This window comes from Balaenoptera physalus (genome assembly GCF_965194825.1).
Source record: "Balaenoptera physalus genome assembly, chromosome: 19".
Lineage (NCBI taxonomy): Eukaryota > Metazoa > Chordata > Mammalia > Artiodactyla > Balaenopteridae > Balaenoptera > Balaenoptera physalus.
This window is the reverse complement of record NC_138900.1, coordinates 53,492,186-53,515,439: the sequence shown is the minus strand read 5'-3', so window position 1 is coordinate 53,515,439 and position 23,254 is coordinate 53,492,186. Positions and strand designations below refer to the sequence as shown.

Here is a 23,254-nt window from a genome sequence, read left to right as displayed (position 1 = left end):
GCATGTGGGATCTTCCCAGCCCAGGGCTCGAACCCGTGTCCCCTGCATTGGCAGGCAGACTCTCAACCACTGCGCCACCAGGGAAGCCCCCAAGACTTTTTCTTTAATCATGGATTTTTTTTCAGCTTCACTTTTCATTTCTACTTTTCTGGTCTACTCATGGATTTATGCAATTATTTTGCCATTTTAAGTATATTAACTTTCCCTTGAAATATCCTCTGGTTTATATTTATTGGCTCCTACCAAGACCCTGTTAGGGCTTTACATTACAACAGTATTGGTAGGGTAATTTAAAGAACTCCATTTAAAAATTTATTATGATATAATTCACTTACCATGAAATTCACCCTTTTTTTTTTTAAAGCACTTTTATTTATTTATTTATTTATTTATTTTTGGCTGTGTTCGGTCTTCGTTTCTGTGCGAGGGCTCTCTCTAGTTGCGGCAAGTGGGGGCCCCTCTTCATCACGGTGCGCGGGCCTCTCACTATCGCGGCCTCTCTTGTTGCGGAGCACAGGCTCCAGACGCGCAGGCTCAGTAGTTGTGGCTCACGGGCCTAGTTGCTCCGCGGCATGTGAGATCTTCCCAGACCAGGGCTCGAACCCGTGTCCCCTGCATTGGCAGGCGGATTCTCAACCACTGCGCTAGCAGGGAAGCCCGAAATTCACCCTTTTGAAGTGTATAACTCATTGGTTTTTAGTACAATATATTCACAAGGTTGTGCAACATCACAAGTATCTAATTCCAAAACATTTTTATCACCTTGAAAAGAAACCCCATACCCATTAGCAGTCACTCCCCATTCTTCCTCCTTCCAGCCCCTGGCAGTCACTAATCTTTCTGTCTCTATGCATTTACCTGTTCTGAACATTTCACATAAAGGAAATCATACAATATGGGGCCTTTGTGTCTGGCTCCTTTCACTTAGCATGATGTTTTCAAGGTTCATGAATGTTGCAGTGTGTGTATCAGTACTTCATTCCTTTTTATGGCCAAATAATATTCCATTGTACAGATATACCACATTTTACTCCCATTCACCAGTTGATGGATATTTCTGTTGTTTCCACTTTTTGGCTCTTCTGAATAATGTTGCTGTGAACATTTGTGTACAATTTTTGTGTGATCATGTTTTCAGTTCTCTCAAGTATACACCTAGGAGTGGAATTGTTGGTTCATATGGTAACTCTGTGTTTAACATTTTGAGGAACTGTCAAACTTTTGCCCAAAGAGCCTGCATCATTTTATATTACTACCATGTAGGAATGTACATGTATGAGAGTTCCAGTTTCTCCACATCCTGTGCTACACTTGTTATTGTTTGTCTTTTTTATTATAGATATTGTAGTGGGTGTGAAGTGATATCTCACTGTGGATTTGATTTGCATTTCCCTGACGACTAAGGATGTTGAACATCTTCTCGTGTGCTTATTATTGACCATTTGGAGAATGTCTATACAAATCCTTTGTCCATTTTTGAATTGGGTTATTTGTCTTTTTATTGTTGTTTTATAAGTGTTGATTTTTTAAAAATATTCTGGATACTAGACTGTTATAGCATATATGATTTGCAAAAATTTTCTTCTATTCTGTAGGCTGTATTTTCACTTTCTTGATAGTGTCCTTTGAAGCACCAAAGTTTTTATATATTTTTTTCTTTGGTTGCTTGTGATTTAGGTGTCATATCTAAGAAACCATCTCCTAGTCCACAGTCATGAAGATTTACACCTATATTTTCTTCTAAGAGTTTTATAGTTTTAGCTCTTATATTTTACTCCTTGATTAATTTTGAGTTAATTTTTGTATAGGTATTAGGCAGGGAAGTTCAAATTTATTCTTTTGCATGCAGATATCCAGTTTTCTCAGTACTGTTTGTTGAAAGTCTATTCTTTCACCATTGAACTGTCTTGTTATCCCTGTTCAAAAGCAAGTGACCATAAATATATTGGTTTATTTCTAGATTCTGAGTTCTATTTTATTGACCTGTATGTGTATCCTTATGCCAGATTCGTATGGTCTTGATAGAAACCTCATATTTTAAGGAGATAGTTTAAACTTTTGAGTTTATATTTAGAATCTAGAGTTATAAGTTTTCATTTCTTTGAATTCATTTAAGGAAAAATTACGTTTACTAGGATGATTGCAATCATGATAAATGTCATGAAAAAAATCTGATTTGAGATCTCTCTTTTGATCTGATATGTGAACCCATATCAGATCAAAATCACAGTTTATAACTGCGATTTAATGCATTTTTCTTTTCATTTGTTGATAAATTCAACATACACAAATTGAAGGTAAATCCAGGATGCAAATTATTATGGAAATATGGACATATGAAAATTATATCATGTCAAGTCTCAAGATCTGGGTTCAAGATCTGATCCTGGCACTTATTGCTGTTGATCTTGGATTGCTCACTTTACAGCTCTAAGCTTCACTTTCTTCCTGTAAAAACTAATAGATATTTCTGACGTACAGCTGCTTCACAGGAACGTTGTGAGCCTCAGACTGAGGTCATGTGCTTGTAGTTGCCCTGTAAATTGCAAAATGCCATGGAGATATTTAATATTTGTATATAGCCCTAATTATTGATGTTAATAAGTTCTCTGAGGAATCATTTCATAGGTGCTCTAAAAAATGCTCTTGATTTTTTTCTAGGCCTTAGGAAGATATCCAGAGCAGTTTCTACTTCATTTTATAATTTCTAGCCTAAAAACTTTCTGAGACTTCCCCCTTTCTAAATGTTAGTACTTTAAAAAAAAAAAAAAAAAAAGGCAAATTACTCAATGCCCATCATCTTTCCCTTCTCTCTCACACAATGTGTACTACTTTCTTCTATTGCAGGAGTCAGCAAACTTTTTCTGTAAAGGGTCCAATAGCAAATATTTGGCCCTTTACAAATAGGCTTTGTGGGCAATATAAGGGTTCTGTCACATGTTCTTCCCTTTTTTGGTTTTGTTTCTTTACAACCTGTTAACAATGTAAAAAAAAAACATTCTTATCTGGAAGGGCTGTACAAAAACAGGCCTGACTAATTTTGTCCTACAGGCTTGTAAGACTCTTATATTATTGGGTTTAAGCATTATATCAGGTTTTCGTTACAGCCACTAGTTATAATTGTGTACATAAAAAAGAGTTACTTGTTAGCTAACCAAAGAATGTTTTGTGTTAATTTTTATCCTAAGAGCAAAACAGGATTTTCAAGTGAAACAGTGCGAGTCAGTTTGTTTCTTTGGATTATGTTTAGCTCTGATTGAAACTGGTCTGTTCAGCCAGGGATAGAGATACTATTTTGAATAATTGGCTGGTTGTGGTACAATTCACACTGATATATTATCGGATCTAAATAACTAGATGGGACAGGACACAGGTGATGATTGCTGAATCCAAGAAACTACTGAGTTGGAAGCAATTTTTCTAAATGAATCATGTCATTTTTAGCAAGATATGGACTCAATGACACTTTTCACTCATCTTTACTTTCATGGTTTGTTCAAGGGTGCAATAATGTCAAGGATTCCAAAAGTTATCTAAACACACTGTATTACTGAGGGCATGGGGAAATAGAAACTCTCATATATTGGTGGTGGTGGTGTAAAACAATACTTCCTCGTTGTAGGGTGATTTGGCAACATCTATCAGCATTAAAGATATACCTACCCTTTCACCAGTTCTTCTGCTTCTAGGAATTTATACCCAATTCGTACAATCCATATAGGCAAATATCTAGTCATTGCAGCGTTGTTTGTATAGGCAAAATATTGGAAATAACCTAAATGCCATCAATAGAGCAGTACTTTAAAACTATGGTACACATATACAATGGAATATTATGCAGCTCTTTAAAAGAATGAGAATTATTGATAACTACTGATATGGAACAGTCTCCGAGGTATGTATCTTAAAGCAAGTTATAGTACTAGACAAGTTACAGTATACGGTCAGCCTTCCATATCCGACAGTTCTACATCCATGGATTCAATCAACCTCGGATTGAAACCACTGGGGAGGAAAATTCCAGGAAGTTCCAAAAAGCAAAAATTGAATTTTCTGCTCACTGGCAACTATTTACATAGCATTTACGTTGTATTGGGATGATTTGAAGTATACTGGAGAATGTGCATAGGTTATATGCAAATACTACAGCATTTTATGCAAGGGACTTGAGATTTTGGTATCCTTGGGGGATCCTGGAACCAATCCCTTCCTGATACTGAAAGACAACTGTAGTATGTATAGTATGCTACTATATGTGTAAAAAAAAGGCATATTTATACATATAGTTTCACATGCAGATAATATCACTGGAAGGATTTCGATAGCATTAAACATTGTCAGACACTGTTCTAAGAGTTTTTCATAATTAACACATTTAATCCTCCTAACAACTTTATTAAGGTAGGTGATATTATTCCCATTTTACAAATGAAGAAACTGAAGCACAGAGAGATTAAGTAACTTGCTCAAAGGCACAAGAATCTGGTAGCAATGGTTATTTTACTTCTAGAGCAAGGGACTGAAGGACTAAGGGTCTGAGGAAGGAGACTTAATTTTCATTGTACATCTTTTTCAGTTGTGTGTGTGTGTGTGTGTGTGTGTGTTTTGCCATATTTATGCCCAACTTTAAAAATTATTTTTAAAAGTTTATCTGCACCATTAGGAAAATGGGCAAAAGACTATCATGAGTGCTATTGACAAGAGAGTCTATCTTACTAATTGTCAAAGATATGCAAATCTTACTAATTTTGAAAGATATACAAATTAAAATAACTGCTTAGTTTCAAAAGGATTAGAAAGGTTGATAATGCCTGCAGTTGGGGAGTATGAGGAGCTGGACACTAGGAGGATAAAGTCATAGAACCTTCTGGGAGAGAAGTCCGGTGATGGGTTTTGCTAGTTTGCATGTGGTGCCATAACAAAGTCTCCAAATAAAGTCACATTCTGAGACACTGGGGGTTAGAACTTCAATGCATGTATCTGTGGGGTACAATTCAACCCATAAATAACATGGGTATCAAAATTTCATACATGCATACTCCCTAAACTTGCAATACCACTTATGGGAATCTGTCCTTAAGAAATAATCTGAAAATATGCACAGATATTCTTAGAAGGATATTCACAATGGCATATTACAGAATATATTGGAATCTACCTAAATATCAATAAAAGATTGGCTAAATAATGATATACCTTCTTCCATTGTTAAAGACAATGTGGCTCTATATGTATTGACATAAAAAGATACGCAGAATATATAAAGTATAAGAAGCAGATTTACTGAACAGAGTGTATATTATCCTATTTGTGTTAAATTTTAAATAAATAAAATTTTGGAATAATATATTCTAAAAATTAATAATGGCATGGGGAGTGTTACATAGGCTTTTCTTTCATTATACTCTACATATATATATTCTCAAATTAGTAAAAACAATAAACATTTTTCTCTCCTCAAAAAACAAAAAGAAGGTATTGAACTCAGTCCCTTTTATTTTGCTTTTAAACTCAATGCAGAACAGAATCAGAATATACTTAACTGCTGGGATCTTGGCTTAGTCTGGTAGTTTCTGGGGGAAAACTACCACTTCCCATTGAGATATATAATAGCCTAGTATGCACACACACACTTTTTGTTTTCTGAACTATATGAAAGTAAGTTGCAGACATCATGATCCTTCAGTTCTACACAGTTCAGCATGCATCTTCTAAGAATAAGGGCATTCTCCTATTCAACTATGTTATTACACCAATGAAAATTAACAATAATTCCATAGTATCTAATATCTAGTACACATTCAAATTTCCCAAGTTGTTCCCCCAAATATCTATTTTTTCTAATCAGGATCCAGTTGAATTTCATTTGGTTATTATATCTCTTAAGTCTCTTTTAATGTAGAGCCAGTTTTCTTGTAGAAGATTCCACATTTTGCATTTAATTATTAGTATATATACTGTTTATTTAATTCTCCCCCATGACATAGACTTAATTTGAAAATTTTTACTGTGAATATTTTTTTTATTGTGGTAAAATACACATAATATAAAAGCTACCATTTTAATAATTTTTAGTTGTACAGTTCAGTGGCATTAAGTACATTCACACTGTTATGTAACCATCATCACCACCCATCACCAGAACATTTTCCATCTTCCCAAACTGAAATTCTGTACCCGTTAAACAATAACTCCCCACTCTCCCTTCCCCCAGCCCCCCTGGCAACCACCATTCTACTTTCTGTCTCTGAATTTGACCTCTAAGTATCTTGTAGAACTGGAATCCTGCGGTACATGTGTTTTGGTGACTGGTTTATTTCACTTACCATAATGTCTTCAATGTTCATCCACATTGTAGCATGTGTCAGAATTTCCTTCATTTTATTACTATCTTTTTAAAATTTTATTTTATTTATTTTTGGCGGCATTGGGTCTTCGTTGCTGCACGTGGGCTTTCTCTAGTTGTGGCGAGTGGGGGCTACTCTTCGTTGTGGTGAACAGGCTTCTCATTGCGGTGGCTTCTCTTTTTGCAGAGTGCAGGCTCTAGGCGCGTGGGCTTCAGTAGTTGTGGCATGTGGGCTCAGTAGTTGTGTCTCACAGGCTCTAGATCGCAGGCTCAGTAGTTGTAGCACACAGGCTTAGTTGCTCTGTGACATGTGGGATCTTCCCGGACCAGGGTTCGAACCCGTGTCCCCTGCATTGGCAGGCAGATTCTTAACCACTGCGCCACTGGGGAAGTTCCCTATGAACATTTTAAAACATACTTATGAAAACTATAAAACACTGATAAAGGAAATTAAAGATGATTCAAAGAAATGGAAAGATATCCCATGCTCTTGGATTGGAAGAATCAATTCTATTAAAATGGCCATATTACCTAAAGCAATCTACAGATTTAATGTAATTCCTATCAAAATACCCAGGACATTTTTCACAGAAATAGAACAAATAATCCTAAAATTTATGTGGAACCACAAAAGACCCCGAATTGCCAAAGCAATCCTGAGAAAAAAGAACAAAGCTGGATAACCCTCCCAGACCTTACACTATACTACAAAGCTACAATAATCAAAACAGCATGGTATTGGCACAAAAACAGACACATAGATCAAGGGAAGAGAATAGAGAGCCCAGAAACAAACCCACGCACCTATGGTTAATTAATCTTCGACAAAGGAGGCAAGAATATACAATGGAGAAAAGACAGTCTCTTCAACAAGTGGTACTGGGAAAACTGGACAGCTACCTGTAAAAGAATGAAATTAGAACATTCTCTAACACCATACACAAATATATGAGGTATCCACTATACAATAAATGAGGTATCACCTCATACCTGTCAGATTAAAGAGGGACTACTCTGGTGGTCCAGTGGTGGGGAGTCTGCCTTCCAATGCAGGGGACGCAGGTTCAAATCCTGGTTGGGGAACTAGGATCCCACATGCCGCGAGGCAACTAAGCCCGTGCACCACAACTACTGAGCTTGGGCACCTCAATGAGACAGCCCACGTGTCAGAAACTACAGAACCCACGCGCTCTGGAGCCCGTGTGCCACAACTAAAGAGAGAAAACCCGCATTCCACAACTAGAGAGAAGCCCATGCACTGCAACAAAGAGCCCACGTGCCACAACTAAGACCCGACGCAGCCAAATAAATAAATTAATTAATTAATTAAAACAAAACCAAAATGGATTAAAGAGTTAAATATAAGGCCAGATACTATAAAACTCCTAGAGGAAAACATAGGCAGAACATAAATCTTTGACATAAATCGCAGCAATATTTTCTTAGATCAGTCTCCCAAGGCAAAAGAAATAAAAGCCAAAAGAAATAAATGGGACCTAATTAAGCTTAAAACCTTTTGCATAGCAAAGGAAACCATCAACAAAACAAAAAGACAACCTATGGAATGGGAGAAAATACTTCCAAATGATGCGACTGGCAAGAGGTTAATATCCAAAACATACCAACAGCTCACACAACTCAATATCAAAACAAAAAAAAAACAAAAAAAACCCCCCAAAAAACCCAATCAAAACATGGGCAGAAGACTTGAATAGTCATTTTTCTAAATAAGACAAACAGATGGCTAACAGGCACATGAAAAAATGCTCAACATCGCTAATTATCAGAGAAATGCAAATCACTGAGGTATCACCTCATACCTGTCAGAATGGCTATCATCAAAAAGTCTACAAACAATAAATGTCAGACAGGATGTGGAGAAAAGGGAACCCTCCTGCACTGTTGGTGGGAAGGTAAATTGGTGCAGCCACTGTGGAAAACACTATGAAGCTTCCTTGAAAAACTAAAAATAGAACTACCATATAATCCAGCTATCCAGAGAAAATGAAACACTAATTCGAAAAGATACTTGCACCCCAATGTTCACAGCAGTACTATTTACTTTTTTTAATAATTTTTTTTTCTTTAAAGTATTTGTTTATTTATTTATTTAGGCTGTGTTGGGTCTTCGTTTCTGTGCGAGGGCTTTCTCTAGTTGCGGCAAGCGGGGGCCACTCTTCATCGCGGTGCGCGGGCCTCTCACTATCGCGGCCTCTCTCGTTGCGGAGCACAGACTCCAGACGCGCAGGCTCAGTAATTGTGGCTCATGGGCCCAGTTGCTCCGCGGCATGTGGGATCTTCCCAGACCAGGGCTCGAACCCGTGTCCCCTGCATTGGCAGGCAGATTCTCAACCACTGCGCCACCAGGGAAGCCCAGCAGTACTATTTACAATAGCCAAGACATGGAAGCAACCGAAGTGCCAATCAACAGACAACTGGATTAAGAAGATGTGAAGACTTCCCTGGTGGTCCAGTGGTTAAGACTCCGTGCTTCTGGGGACTTCTCTGGTGGTCCAGTGGTTAGGAATCCGCCTTCCAATGCAGGGGATGTGGATTTGATCTCTGGTCGGTGAACTAGGATCCCACATGCCGCAACTACTGAGCACACGAGCCACAACTAGAGAGAGAAGCCTGCGCGCCTCAATGAAGATCCTGCATGGTGCAACTAAGACCTGACACAGCCAAAAAAAAAAAAAAAAAAGACTCCGTGCTTCCACTGCAGGGAGTGCAGGTTCAATCCCTGGTCAGGGAACTAAGATCCCACATGCCTCACGGCGCAGCCAAAAAAAGATGTGACACACACACACACACACACACACACACACACACACACACACACACACACACAGGAATATCATTCAGCTATAAAAAGGATGAAATATTGCAGCAATGTGGATGGACCTGGAGAGTATTATGCTTAGTGAAATAAGTCAGAGAGAAACAAATACCATATGATATCACTTATAAGTGGAATATAAAAAAATAATACAAATGAATGTATATACAAATCAGAAACAGAGTCACAGATGTAGAAAACAAACTTATGGTTACCAGAGGGGAGAGGGACGGGGCGGGGCAGGGGATGGGACAAATTAGGGATATGGGATTAACAGATACAAACTACTAGCACAGGGAATTATACCCAATATCTTGTAATAACCTATAATGGAATATTACCTGCAAAAAAACACCTGAATTGCTATGTTGTACACCGAAAACTAACACAATATTGTAAATCAACTATACTTCAATTAAAAAATTTTTTTTTCCTTTTTAACTAACTGGTATGCTGAAATAAAGTCAGTAAAGGTAAAAAAAATACTTAAATATAGAGAAGATAGTACAATAATAACTGTCATCCAATTCAATAATTATCAAAATTTTTGCCCCTACCTACAATATGCATTTCTTTTTTTTTTAAATTAATTTATTTATTTTTGGCTGCGTTGGGTCTTCATTGCAGCACACGGGCTTTCTCTAGTTGTGGCATGTGGTGGGGGGGGGCTACTTTTCGTTGGGGTGCCCGGGCTTCTCGTTGCGGTGGCTTCTCTTGTTGCAGAGTACTGGCTCTAGGTGCACAGGCTTCAGTAGTTGTGGCACGCGGGCTCAGTAGTTGCGGCGCACGGGCTTAGCTGCTCCGTGGCATGCGGGCTCTTCCCGGACCAGGGCTCGAACCCCTGTCCCCTAGCGTTAGCAGGCGGATTCTTAACCATTGTGCCACCAGGGAAGCCCAAGAAGAGGTCCTTTTTAAATTGTTTAAGAAATGCATACTGGGAGGGACTTTATAAAAGACTATAGGGGGACTTCCCTTGCCGTCCAGTGGTTAAGACTCCGAGCTCCCAACGCAGGGGACACGGGTTTCTTCCCTGGTGGGGGAACTAAGATCCCGCTTGCCGCTAGGTGCGGCCAAAAAAAAAAAAAAGACTATAAATTGGTTTGAATCAGTATCTAAACAAGGTCCACACAGGTAACATTTGGTTGTTGTGTTTCTAAGCCTCTTTAAATTCGAGCAATTTGCTTTCTTTTCTTTTTTTTAAGATGCTATTACTTTATTGCAAAATGGACTCAATTCATATATGCACGCATTTACAAAAAAAAAAATCCACCACATATTAAATGAAAAAAGTACAGTGTATTTTGAGGTTCTGAAAGCTGGTTTTAATTTAGAAATACTGCAAGTGGTTATACAGACACATTATTTCTAAATCCATATGACCCTCTTATGGATACACGTAGCTCCATCCTTGTCATATGACCGCATCACAATTTAGCAAACCACAATTTTGGTCTTGGTAGATGCAGCCTGTACAGCAGGGGGCAGGATTACCTCCTTCTGGAAGCCAAGAGCTCAGGAATCCCCTTTCAACGTTAAGCAGAGAGAATGGTTTTCAAGTTGAACACAAAGATAACTAAATGAAAAAGTTTCCTCGGAATCCAGAGATAAAGTAAATTCCCAGACAATGTGGTGCTGAGGAAACATCTTAAATAAGTAATACTGTAGATATTCTGATTGCAAGAGCAATCACACTTGGTTTCAAAGCGGGGCAGGAGTATTCAGAGTGGTTAGGAGAGAAGTTGGGTGGCCTAAGGGAGGAGTGCTTAGAGTCGGATAAAGAGCGGTGTGTTGCCAGAGAAGGGTGGAATCCTGCTCAGCAAGTCATTTGATGAAAGAAACCGAAACGCAGGAGGAAAGCCTCCATGGCGAGTGGAGTCGAGCGAGGGACGAGAGCAAATCTCAGAGAGTAACTCAGGGTGTTTGGTAGGCGGTGCTGAAGCCGGTTTTTCCAGAGACTGGAACAACGCTAACATGGCACTGGGCGCGGATTCGGAAAACAAGCCTCCTCCGCCAGCCTCCCTGCGCCCGGGTCAACACCATCTAAATCCAAGGAGCGCCCCAGCAGGTGACTCTGGCTACGTGACGTGTATTCCGCTGCCGTCCATGCCTCCGCCGCTGGAAGTAGTCCCCGGCCGCGCTGGCTCCGAAGGGAACTGGGCGGGGGAGTCCGGACGCCCTCGGGGCGTGAGTCCCGAGCGGAGGGCGCGCAGCCAATCCCTGGAAAGAGGGCGTGGCTAGCTCGGCCCCGCGGATCCCTCCGCCCTGCTCATTGTGCTGAGGACTAGTTAGCCGCCATTTTGGATGCTGAGGTTTCATCTCCAGGTCTGTCTCTTCCGTTTTCAGGTCCGGATTCGGTCAGGTGAGTGTGGCTTCTTCAGCGTCAAGGATCTTTGTTTTCCTCCTCACACTGCGCTCCGGATTTAGTAGTCCCTAGCCCGGGATTCAGAGGACCCTGAGGTGGCAGCTGAGGAGAAAGAGAAGGATCCTGGATGTGAGGGTCAGGCTGGAGGTCGGGCCGGAAGGGCTGCGGCGCGGAAGGCCGCCCAAGGCCGGGCCCGGGGGCGTGGCAGGGCCGCGGTAAAGTTGGAGACCGTTGGTCCCGAATACTTGACGCCGCCAAACTTTCTTGTTGTCCTCCCTGCTCCGAGGCGTCACTTCCCCGGGGCGGAAACGCCGCGGCTTGGGCTTCGGCACCCAACAGGGACAGGGCCGGGCCGGCGCTCTCGGAGACTCCCTTACCCAGTCCCTTCTGGCCCAGGGAGACTTAGGTAAGGTTGTGTCCCCGGTGCCTGCGGGAGTCTGTGAGCCTCCGAGCCCGGCAGCCTCCCCCCGGGCGGGGCGGCCTCCTGGGAAGGTACCTGGGGGCCCCGGAAGAAACTGAGTTTTTCTTTAGCGGAAACAAAAAGCGACCTCTGACCCCCTTTCGGAGACCCTTGCCTGTCTGATGAGCAGTCTTGTGAGGAGCCTGTAGCCCTGTCCTTGCCCCCTTCCTCTTCTGTTCTCGTCGCTCCTCTTGCGCGGTGCTGGAGGTGAGAGGACTTGAAACTCGACCTGCATAAAGTTTTACCGGGATCGGGACCGAAGAGCATCCGGTTTAATGATTAGGTAATAGGAGAGACAGCCACTTCCACTCTCTGAAGTAGTAAGATTGAAATTAAGAGCTGGTCATAGTTTTTCTATTATGCTTGCGTATTCATTATTTTTTAACTTTTTATTACGAACATTGCAAACAGACAAAGGTAAAGACTAATGAATTCCCTCCTAATCCAGCTTCAACAACGATCAGTTCATGTCCAATCTTGTTTCGTTTATACCCCCGTTGTGTATTTATTTAATAAAGTAATGGTTGATATATATATGTTTCCTCCACCTCCCCCCTTCCCCCCTTTGACTCCTTTACCTACGGAGAAATTTCCACGGGAAATTTTGTTTTTACAACTTCCTTAGAACCTCATCTTCTGGGATAGGAGGACTTAGTAATATCCTTTTATTAGAGGATAAAAGATTGTTTTGAAACCTCAATGTTAGTATTACTTTTTTTTTTTTTAATTTATTTTTGGCTGTTGGATCTTCGTTGCTGTGTGCGGGCTTTCTCTAGTTGCAGCGAGCAGGGGCTACTCTTCATTGTGGTGCGCGGGCTTCTCATTGCGGTGGCTTCTCGTTGCGGAGGCTTCTCGTTGCGGAGCACGGGCTCTAGGCGCATGGGCTACAGTAGTTGTGGCACTTGGGCTCAGTAGTTGTGGCTCGCGGGCTCTAGAGCGCAGATTCAGTAGCTGTGGCGCACGGGCTTAGTTGCTCCGCAGCATGTGGGATCTTCCTGGACCAGGGCTCGAACCCGTGTCCCCTGCATTGGCAGGCAGATTCTTAACCACAGCGCCACGAGGGAAGCCCAGTATTACATTTTAAAGCCACCCAGTTTCTCAAGTTTTCTCGTTTTTAAGGTAGTGTTATTGTTCTGTCCAAATTGTTTTCCTTCTCCCTCTCTTCCTGTGCCTCTGGCTTCTCAATGATAGGAGTTCCAGAATCCCCAACTCTAGTCTACTTAGTTTAAGCTCTCATTCCTTTAAAATCAGAATCAAGTCCCAATGATGTGTAGTCTCTTTTGACTTAAAAATAAAACTAGAAAAAAAAAAAATAGAAAAGAGTGCAGTCTAATGAAGTAATTTAAAATACAGGAAAAGTAGTATGCACATGAATACTAATTTCAGCATTATTTTATATGGCAAATATAAAAAGGTTGGGGAATGAATTAAAAATGATTACTCAGTGTGGTATTAGGCAGCCATTAAAATAAGGTTCTAAAGGCTGTAGCAGATATGCTGTTAAGTGATAAAAGGATTCACTAGTGATCAGAGTCCATCATTACAACTTTGTAAAAATATGCCTTAAGAGAAACTCTTGGTAAAAGTATACCCAAAGAATTTTTTAATGTTACTTTTATTGAGAAACAAGATAAAGATCCTTTTATAATGCCTACACATTTCAGTATTTATAGCTCCTTCCAGAAAATCTTGATGGTCTCTGAATTCTGAAGCCTGTACTTTTCTTGTGAGTTGTACATGATGCTACTAGTTTTGTGGTCCTTTATTTTATTAGATTTTCAATCTTGATTAGTTTGGTCACTGGAGATTTGATTATAGTGTGAAAATACGTAAACTTGGCATTCTGTAAATGAAATGGTTTTAAGAATTGGGCTATATTATCTTGGAAATGCCTTCTAGCTTGCTTGTACTTTTATGTCACATCTTCATGTCCGCAATACCTAAATCATACCTAAATCTGTTTACATCACTTATTTTATAAGAAAGAAGTATTCAGGATAAATAAAATAATACATTTCAAATACAGAAGTTTTTCTATGTACTACAAAATATCATTCTATCCACTGTTGACTCTGTTGCCTCCCTTCACAGCTTGGTTCTTTTGGAGCTACAAGACTCTAAAGTTGGTTTCTTAGGACATGAGGGTCTGTTTTGCTATTTCTAGCTAAAGTTTTCAGGATTAGTGCCTCTGGGCAGCTTCACTAATTTGGGTAGCTGTTCTGAGCTGCAGCAGTCTTTCCCTTCTCCCCCCAAGTAACATGAGGAATGAGCCAATCCATGGTTTTACATTTTCCCTTATTCAGGATGGAGAGATTATCCAGTTTTAAAAGGCTCCGGGAGCTGAGTGATAAAAGAGGGACTAGATCAGTTTGTTGTTCCAATGTTAAGGTCTGGGGTAAAGTGAGGGATCGGAAAGAGCCAAGAAGGGAACATGAGGTTGCTGACCAGTGTGTGACATAATGGTGTTACACTAATAAAAATAGTAGTTAGAATACTGAGAACTAGATTTGCAATCATTGGTTCATAATCCTTTTATAAGGTTTATGTTATAGTTGTTTATGTATCTTATAGTTGTTTTTGTGTCAGTTGTCCCCATTAGATTGTGAACTCCTTGAAACACCAGGGTCACATCTTACTTAAATGTCTCTTGTCTCTGTTGGCTTAGCACAGTACTTGATAGAATAGCACTCAACAAATGTTTGGTGAGTGGATGAATGACAGTAAAAATGTTGAGGCACAAAATGATCTCGGAATAACCTCTAAATCAGAAGAGAATTTTAAATTAGGTATTGGACGATATTAGTATGTGGTAATGTGTATATGTTTGTTTTATGTGTATAAGTGTTTGTATATGTATAAAACAGTAACTGTTGACCAGAATAGTTTATTAACTTTTAGGTTATTCCTAAAATTAATATTCCTAATCATGCAAGATACAAAGTTTACGGTAGTTAGCTTTGGAAACACAGGTTCAAATCCTGAAATGTGGGAATTCCCTGGAGGTCCAGTGATAAGGACTTGGCACTTTCACTGCTGGGGCCCAGGTTCCGTCCCTGGTCAGGGAACTAAGATCCCTGCAAGCTGTGCTGCATGCCCCCCCCCCACCAAAAATCCTGAAATGGTAATTAAATTGATCTTTTGTATTAGATAAGTTTTGGGTCTAATGATTTTTAAAATATATTGGTAATTATTTAGGACCTGTGCCCCCTGCATTGGAAGCACGGAGTCTTAACCACTGGGCAACCAGGGAAGTCCAGGAATCTAATTTCTGAAAGCTGAAAATCCTCAGAACTCAAGTTGACAAAGTGTTTTGGCAAATTATTTTCCTTTCCTTAAATCTAAAACAAAACTAGATTCTGTAAGTTTGTGAAATTCAAAAAAAAATGTTATTTTTAGTTAAATTTCCACTAATTAACATAATGAATGAGTGACAGCTTTGTACTAAGTACTGTAATGCAGTGTGAGAATAACAGTGGAACCTCAGAAATAGTGTTTGCCTTGAAGAAGAGCTATACTGATTATATACAGTTGAAATCCTCCAATGAGGTCAAAACAGTTAATCAAAAAAGTTAAAGCAGGGGAAAAGAGATACAAAGCATACCTTTAACTTTTTATTTTAACCTAAGACACATACAAAATTCCATTTAATAATGGAGTGTAACCTTTAAAAATTGTGAATCACTGTATTGTATAACAATCAATATTATAACTTATGTAATATTGTACATCAGCTATTCAGTTTTTAAGTTTTATTTATCAGCTGATCTTTAGATTATTAGACTTTTTCTTTGAGTATGGGTCTTTTTTTTTTTTTTTTTTAAATTTCTGGCTGCGTTGGATCTTCGTTGTTGCGCTCGGGCCTTCTCTAGTTGGCGGCGAGCGGGGGCCACTCCTCGTTGCGGTGCGCGGGCTTCTCATTGCGGTGGCTTCTCTTGTTGCGGAGCACCGGCTCTAGGCGTGCAGGCTTCAGTAGTTGTACCATGCAAGCTCAGTAGTTGTGGCTCGCAGGCTGTAGAGCGCAGGCTCAGTAGTTGTGGTGCACAGGTCCAGTTGCTCCGTGGCATGTGGGATCTTCCCGGACCAGGGCTCGAACCCGTGTCTCCTGCATTGGCAGGTGGATTCTTAACCACTGCGTCACCAGAGAAGCCCAGAGTATGGGTCTGTTGACTAGAGTATATTTTATTTTACTTTATTTTATTTATTTTTTGGCCGCACCCCTTGGCTTGTGGGATCTCAGTTCCCCAACCAGGCATCAAACCTAGGCCACAGCAGTGAAAGTCCGGAATCCTAACCACTGGACCACCAGGGAACTCCCTAGAGTTTTCCTTTTTTTTTTTTTTTAAATTTATTTATTTAATTTATTTTTGGCTGTGTCATGTCTTAGTTGCAGCAGGCAGGATCTTTGTTGAGGCATTTGGGATCTTTTGTTGCAGTGCGCAAGCTTCTCTCTAGTTGCGGTGTGCTGGTTTTCTCTTCTCTAGTTGTGGCCCGCAGGTTCCATAGCGTGTGGGCTCTGTAGTTTGCGGCACACAGGCTCTCTCGTTGAGGCATGTGAGCTCAGTAGTTGTGATGCGCGGGTTTAGTTGCCCCGCGGCATGTGGGATTCTAGTTCCCCGACCAGGGATCGAACCCGCGTCCTCTGCATTGGAAGGTGGATTCTTCACCACTGGACCACCAGGGAAGTCCCCTAGAGTTTTTTTTTAACTAATGTTTATATGGTGCTTATTGTGTATGTATGTTCTAGGCACTGTTCTAAATGCCACAATTTTTTTTTTTTTTTGGCCATACCGCAAGGCTTGCGGGATATTAGTTCCCCAACCAGGGATTGATCCCAGGCCCTCGCCAGTGAAAGCACGGAGTCCTAACCACTGGACAACTGGGGAATTCCCTAAACTCCACAGATTTTCATTTAATCCTCATACCAGCCTTTTGAGGCGTGAGGGTTCATATAAATATTTGTGCTAATTTTCCTTAAATGTTTGACAGAGAAGCTACCTGGGCCTGGATTTTCTTCTGGAATGGTTCCTAATTTTATATTCAATTTTTGTAATGTTTAGGGGCAATTACATTTTCGATTTCTTTGTGTAAGTTTTTTTTTTTTTTTAATTGAAGTATAGTTGATTTACAGTGTTAGCTTTGGGTGTACAGCAAAGTGATTAAGTTATACATGTGTATCTCTTCTTTTTCAGATTTTTTTCCGTTATAGGTTATTACAAGATGTTGAATATAGTTTCTCTTTGTGTCAATTTTGGTAAATTGCGTTTCTAACAGATTTGTCCATTTTGTCTCATGGTTGAATTTATAGGTGTAGATTAGTAATAATGTTCCCTTCTGATATTTGTAGGATCTGTAATGATATCTGTCTCTTTTCGTACTGACACTGATAATTTGTGTCTCCTCTCTCTCTCTCTCTCTCTCTCCCTCCCCCTCTCTCCCTCCTTCCCTCCTTCCTCTTTTCAAAAGAACCTGCATTTGGTTTTATTGATTTTCCTCTTTTCTGTTTCATTGGTTTTTGCCTTGTTTTTATTGTTTCCTTCTTGCTTTGGGTTAGTTTTGCTCTTTTTATCGTTACTTGTGGTGGAAGCTTAGATTACTAATTTGAGACCTACCTTCTTTTTTAATATAAATTTATTTATTTATTTTCAGCTGCGTTGGGTCTTCGTCGCTGCGCTCGGACTTTCTCTGGTTGCGGTGAGCAGGGGACTACTCTTCGTTGCCCTGCGCGAGCTTCTCATTGTGGTGGCTTCTCTTGTTGCGGAGCACGGGCTCTAGGTGCGCAGGCTTCAGTAGTCGTGGCACGCGGGCTCTAGAGTGCAGGCTCAGTAGTTGCTCCGTGGCATGTGGGATCTTCCCGGACCAGGGCTCGAACCCGTGTTCCTGCATTGGCAGGTGAATTCTTAATCACTGCACCGCCAGGGAAGTCCCGAGACTTTTCTTCTTTCCTAATGTAAACATTTAGAGCTGTAAATTTTGCCCTAAGCACTGCTTTAGCTTCAACCACAAATTTGGTGTTATATTTTAATTTTCATTTTCTTGCAGTTTAAACCTTTAAAAATAATTTCCACTTAAAGCTTCCTCTTTAACATGGATTATTTAGAAGTCATGGTGTTTAATTTCCAAGTGTTTGGAGATTTTGTTATCTTTCTTGTTACTGATTTTTGGTTAATTTCCATTGCAGTTAAAGAATATACTTTGAGTGACTTAAGTTCTGTTTAATTTGTTAAGGTTTGTTTTGTACCTCAGGATACGGTCTATATTCATGAACGTTCCCTGTGCTTTGCTGTGTTGAGTGGAGTGTTCTATATAAATGTCAGTAAGATACAATTGGTGTTCACTTCTTCTATATCCTGATATTCTGTCTACTAGTTTGATGAATTACAGAGGGAAGTACAGTTGAAGTCTCCAACTACAGTTAGGGATTTGTTTCTTTGTCCTGTCCTGTCTTCTTGTATTTTGAAGCTCCGTTGTTCTGTGAATTCACTATTAGTATTGTTAAATTTTCTTCGTGAATTCACCCTTTAATGATTATATAATATTCCTTTGTATCCCTGGCTATTCTTGCTGAAGTCTACTTTGTTTAACAATATAACCCCTTCAGCTTTTTTTTTTAAGTTGAGATATAATTGATGTATAACATTTTATTAGTTTCAGGTGTACAACATGATTTGATATTTGTATGTATTGTGAAATGATCACAACAGTAAGTCTAGTTAACATCTATCACCATACCGAGTTACAATTCTTTCTCTTTTGATGAGAACTTTTAAGATTTATTCTCTTGGGACTTCCCTTGCAGTCCAGTGGTTAAGACTCTACGCTTCCACTGCAGGAAGCGTGGGTTCAATTCCTGGTCAGGGAACTAAGATCCCATATCCCACATGCCATGCGGCACAGCCAGAAAATTTAAAAATAATAAAAAAAAAGATTTATTTTCTTAGCAACTTTCAAATATGCAACAGTATTAACCATAGTCACTACACCACATTGTACATTACATCCCATGAGTCATTTATTTTATAACTGGAAGTTTGTAACGAAATGGGTAGAGGGGGTCGAAAGGTACAGCTTTCAGCTTTCTTTTGAGTAGTGTTTGCGTGATCTACTTTTTTTCATCCTTTACTTTTTTTTTTTTAACATCTTTATTGGAGTATAATTGCTTTACAATGGTGTGTCAGTTTCTGCTTTATAACAAAGTGAATCAGTTATACATATACATATGTTCCCATATCTTTTCCCTCTTGCGTCTCCCTCCCTCCCACCCTCCCTATCCCACCCCTCTAGGTGGTCACAAAGCACCGAGCTGATCTCCCTGTGCTATGTGGCTGCTTCCCACTAGCTATCTATTTTACATTTGGTAGTGTATATATGTCCGTGCCACTCTCTCACCCTATCACATCTTACCCTTCCCCCTCCCCGTATCCTCAAGTCCATTCTCTAGTAGGTCTGTGTCTTTATTCCCGTCTTGCCACTAGGTTCTTCATGACTTTTTTTTTTCCCTTAGATTCCATATGTATGTGTTAGCATACTGTATTTGTTTTTCTTTTTCTGACTTATTTCACTCTGTATGACAGACTCTAACTCCATTCACCTCACTACAAATACCTCCATTTTGTTTCTTTTTTTGGCTGAGTAATATTCCATTGTATATATGTGCCACATCTTCTTTATCCATTCATCCGGTGATGGCCACTTAGGTTGCTTCCATGTCCTGGCTATTGTAAATAGAGCTGCAATGAACATTTTGGTACATGACTCTTTTTGTATTATGGTTTTCTCAGGGTATATGCCCAGTAGTGGGATTGCTGGGTCGTATGGTAGTTCTATTTTTAGTTTTTTAAGGAACCTCCATACTGTTCTCCATAGTGGCTGTATCAATTTACATTCCCACCAGCAGTGCAAGAGTGTTCCCTTTTCTCCACACCCTCTCCAGCATTTATTGTTTCTAGATTTTTTGATGATGGTCATTCTGACTGGTATGAGATGATATCTCATTGTAGTTTTGATTTGCATTTCTCTAATGATTAATGATGTTGAGCATTCTTTCATGTGTTTGTTGGCAATCTGTATATCTTCTTTGGAGAAATGTCTGTTTAGGTCTTCTGCCCATTTTTGGATTGGGTTGTTTGTTTTTTTGTTATTGAGCTGCATAAGCTGCTTGTAAATCTTGGAGATTAATCCTTTGTCAGTTGCTTCATTTGCAAATATTTTCTCCCATTCTGAGGGTTGTCCTTTGGTCTTGTTTATGGTTTCCTTTGCTGTGCAAAAGCTTTAAGTTTCATTAGGTCCCATTTGTTTATTTGTGTTTTTATTTCCATTTCTCTAGGAGGTGGGTCAAAAAGGATCTTGCTGGGATTTATGTCATAGAGTGTTCCGCCTATGTTTTCCTCTAAGAGTTTGATAGTGTCTGGCCTTACATTTAGGTCTTTAATCCATTTTGAGTTTATTTTTGTGTATGGTGTTAGGGAGTGTTCTAATTTCATACTTTTACATGTACCTGTCCAGTTTTCCCAGCACCACTTATTGAAGAGGCTGTCTTTTCTCCACTGTATATGCTTGCCTCCTTTATCAAAGATAAGGTGACCATATGTGCGTGGGTTTACCTCTGGGCTTTCTATCCTGTTCCATTGATCTATGTTTCTGTTTTTGTGCCAGTACCAAACTGTCTTGATTACTGTAGCTTTGTAATGTAGTCTGAAGTCAGGGAGCCTGATGCCTCCAGCTCCATTTTTCGTTCTCAAGATTGCTTTGGCTATTCGGGGTCTTTTGTGTTTCCATACAAATTGTGAAATTTTTTGTTCTAGTTCTGTGAAAAATGCCATTGGTAGTTTGATAGGGATTGCATTGAATCTGTAGATTGCTTTGGGTAGTAGAGTCATTTTCACAATGTTGATTCTTCCAATCCAAGAACATGGTATATCTCTATCTATTTGTATCATCTTTAATTTCTTTCATCAGTGTCTTATGATTTTCTGCATACAGGTCTTTTGTCTCCTTAGGTAGGTTTATTCCTAGATATTTTATTCTTTTTGTTGTAATGATAAATGGGAGTGTTAATTTCACTTTCAGATTTTTTTCGTCATTAGTGTATAGGAATGCAAGAGATTTCTGTGCATTAATTTTGTATCCTGCTACTTTACCAAATTCATTGATTAGCTCTAGTAGTTTTGTGGTGGCATTTTTAGGATTCTGTATGTATAGTATCATGTCATCTGCAAACAGTGACAGCTTTACTTCTTTGTTTCCAATTTGGATTCCTTTTATTTCTTTTTCTTCTCTGATTGCTGTGGCTAACACTTCCAAAACTATGTTGAATAATAGTGGTGAGAGTGGGCAACCTTGTCTTCTTCCTGATCTTAGTGGAAATGGTTTCGGTTTTTCACCATTGAGGACAATGTTGGCTGTGGGTTTGTCATATATGACCTTTATTATGTTGAGGAAAGTTCCCTCTATGCCTACTTTCTGCAGGGCTTTTATCATAAATGGGTGCTGAATTTTGTCGAAAGCTTTCTTTGCATCTATTGAGATGATCATATGGTTTTTCTCCTTCAATTTGTTAATATGGTGTATCACGTTGATTGATTTGCATATATTGAAGAATCCTTGCATTACTGGAATAAACCCCACTTGATCATGGTGTAAGATCCTTTTAATGTGCTGTTGGATTCTGTTTGCTAGTATTTTGTTGAGGATTTTTGCATCTATGTTCATCAGTGATATTGGCCTGTAGTTTTCTTTCTTTGTGACATCTTTATCTGGTTTTGGTATCAGGGTGATGGTGGCCTCGTAGAATGAGTTGGGGAGTGTTCCTCCCTCTGCAATATTTTGAAAGAGTTTGAGAAGGATGGGTGTTAGCTCTTCTCTAAATGTTTGATAGAATTCGCCTGTGAAGCCATCTGGTCCTGGGCTTTTGTTTGTTGCAAGATTTTTAATCACAGTTTCAATTTCATTACTTGTGATTGGTCTGTTCATATTTTCTATTTCTTCCTGGTTCAGTCTCGGCAGGTTGTGCATTTCTAAGAATTTGTCCATTTCTTCCAGGTTGTCCATTTTATTGGCATAGAGTTGCTTGTAGTAATCTCTCATGATCGTTTGTATTTCTGCAGTGTCAGTGGTTACTTCTTTTCCATTTCTAATTCTATTGATTTGAGTCTTCTCCCTTTTTCTCTTGATGAGTCTGGCTAATGGTTTATCAATTTTGTTTATCTTCTCAAAGAACCAGCTTTTAGCTTTATTGATCTTTGCTATTGTTTCCTTCATTTATTTTTGATCTGATCTTTATGATTTCTTTCCTTCTGCTAGCTTTGGGGTTTTTTTGTTCTTCTGTCTCTAATTGCTTTAGGTGCAAGATTAGGTTGTTTATTCAAGGTGTTTCCTGTTTCTTGATGTAGGCTTGTATTGCTATAAACTTCCCTCTTAGAACTGCTTTTGCTGCATCCCATCGGTTTTGGGTCATCGTGTCTCCATTGTCATTTGTTTCTAGGTATTTTTTGATTTCCCCTTTGATTTCTTCAGTGATCACTTCGTTATTAAGTAGTGTATTGTGTAGCCTCCATGTGTTTGTATTTTTTACAGATCTTTTCCTGTAATTGATATCTAGTCTCATAAGGTTGTGGTCAGAAAAGATACTTGATACGATTTCAATTTTCTTAAATTTACCAAGGCTTGATTTGTGACCCAAGATATCTATCCTGGAGAATGTTCCATGAGCACTTGAGAAAAATGTGTATTCTGTTGTTTTTGGGTGGAATGTCCTATAAATATCAATTAAATCCATCTTGTTTAATGTATATATTTCTTAAAAAATTTATTTATTTATTTTTATTTTTGGCTGTGTTGGGTCTTCGTTTCTGTGCGAGGGCTTTCTCCAGTTCCGGCGAGCAGCGGCCACTCTTCATCGCAGTGCGCGGGCCTCTCACTGTCGCAGCTTCTCCCGTTGCGGAGCACAGGCTCCAGACACGCAGGCTCAGTAGTTGTGGCTCATGGGCTTAGTTGCTCTGCGGCATGTGGGATCTTCCCAGACCAGGGCTCGAACCCGTGTCCCCTGCATTGGCAGGCAGATTCTTAACCACTGCGCCACCAGGGAAGCCCTAATGTATCATTTAAAACTTGTGTTTCCTTATTTATTTTCATTTTGGATGATCTGTCCTTTGGTGAAAGTGGGGTGTTAAAGTCCCCTACTGTGATTGTGTTACTGTCTATTTCCCCTTTTATGGCTGTTAGAATTTGTCTTATGTTTTGAGGTGCTCCTAT

General features: G+C 39.6%; 1 protein-coding gene across 7 annotated transcripts in view; it reads left to right on the top strand.

Moving 5' to 3' along the window:
• Positions 1-11,283: 11,283 nt before the first annotated feature.
• The window catches only part of IST1 (IST1 factor associated with ESCRT-III), a 36,183-nt gene continuing 24,212 nt past the window's right edge, over positions 11,284-23,254 (top strand). The window contains exons 1-2 of one of the 7 annotated variants that reach the window (XM_082439160.1): positions 11,304-11,541; positions 17,651-17,695. The gene's annotated coding sequence lies outside the window, so the exon portion shown is untranslated. Of the gene's footprint in view, positions 11,542-17,650; positions 17,696-17,754; positions 17,777-17,865; positions 17,890-23,254 lie in introns of those variants that run through there. The other 6 variants (XM_082439165.1, XM_082439164.1, XM_082439161.1 and 3 more) reach the window with 6 other exon arrangements.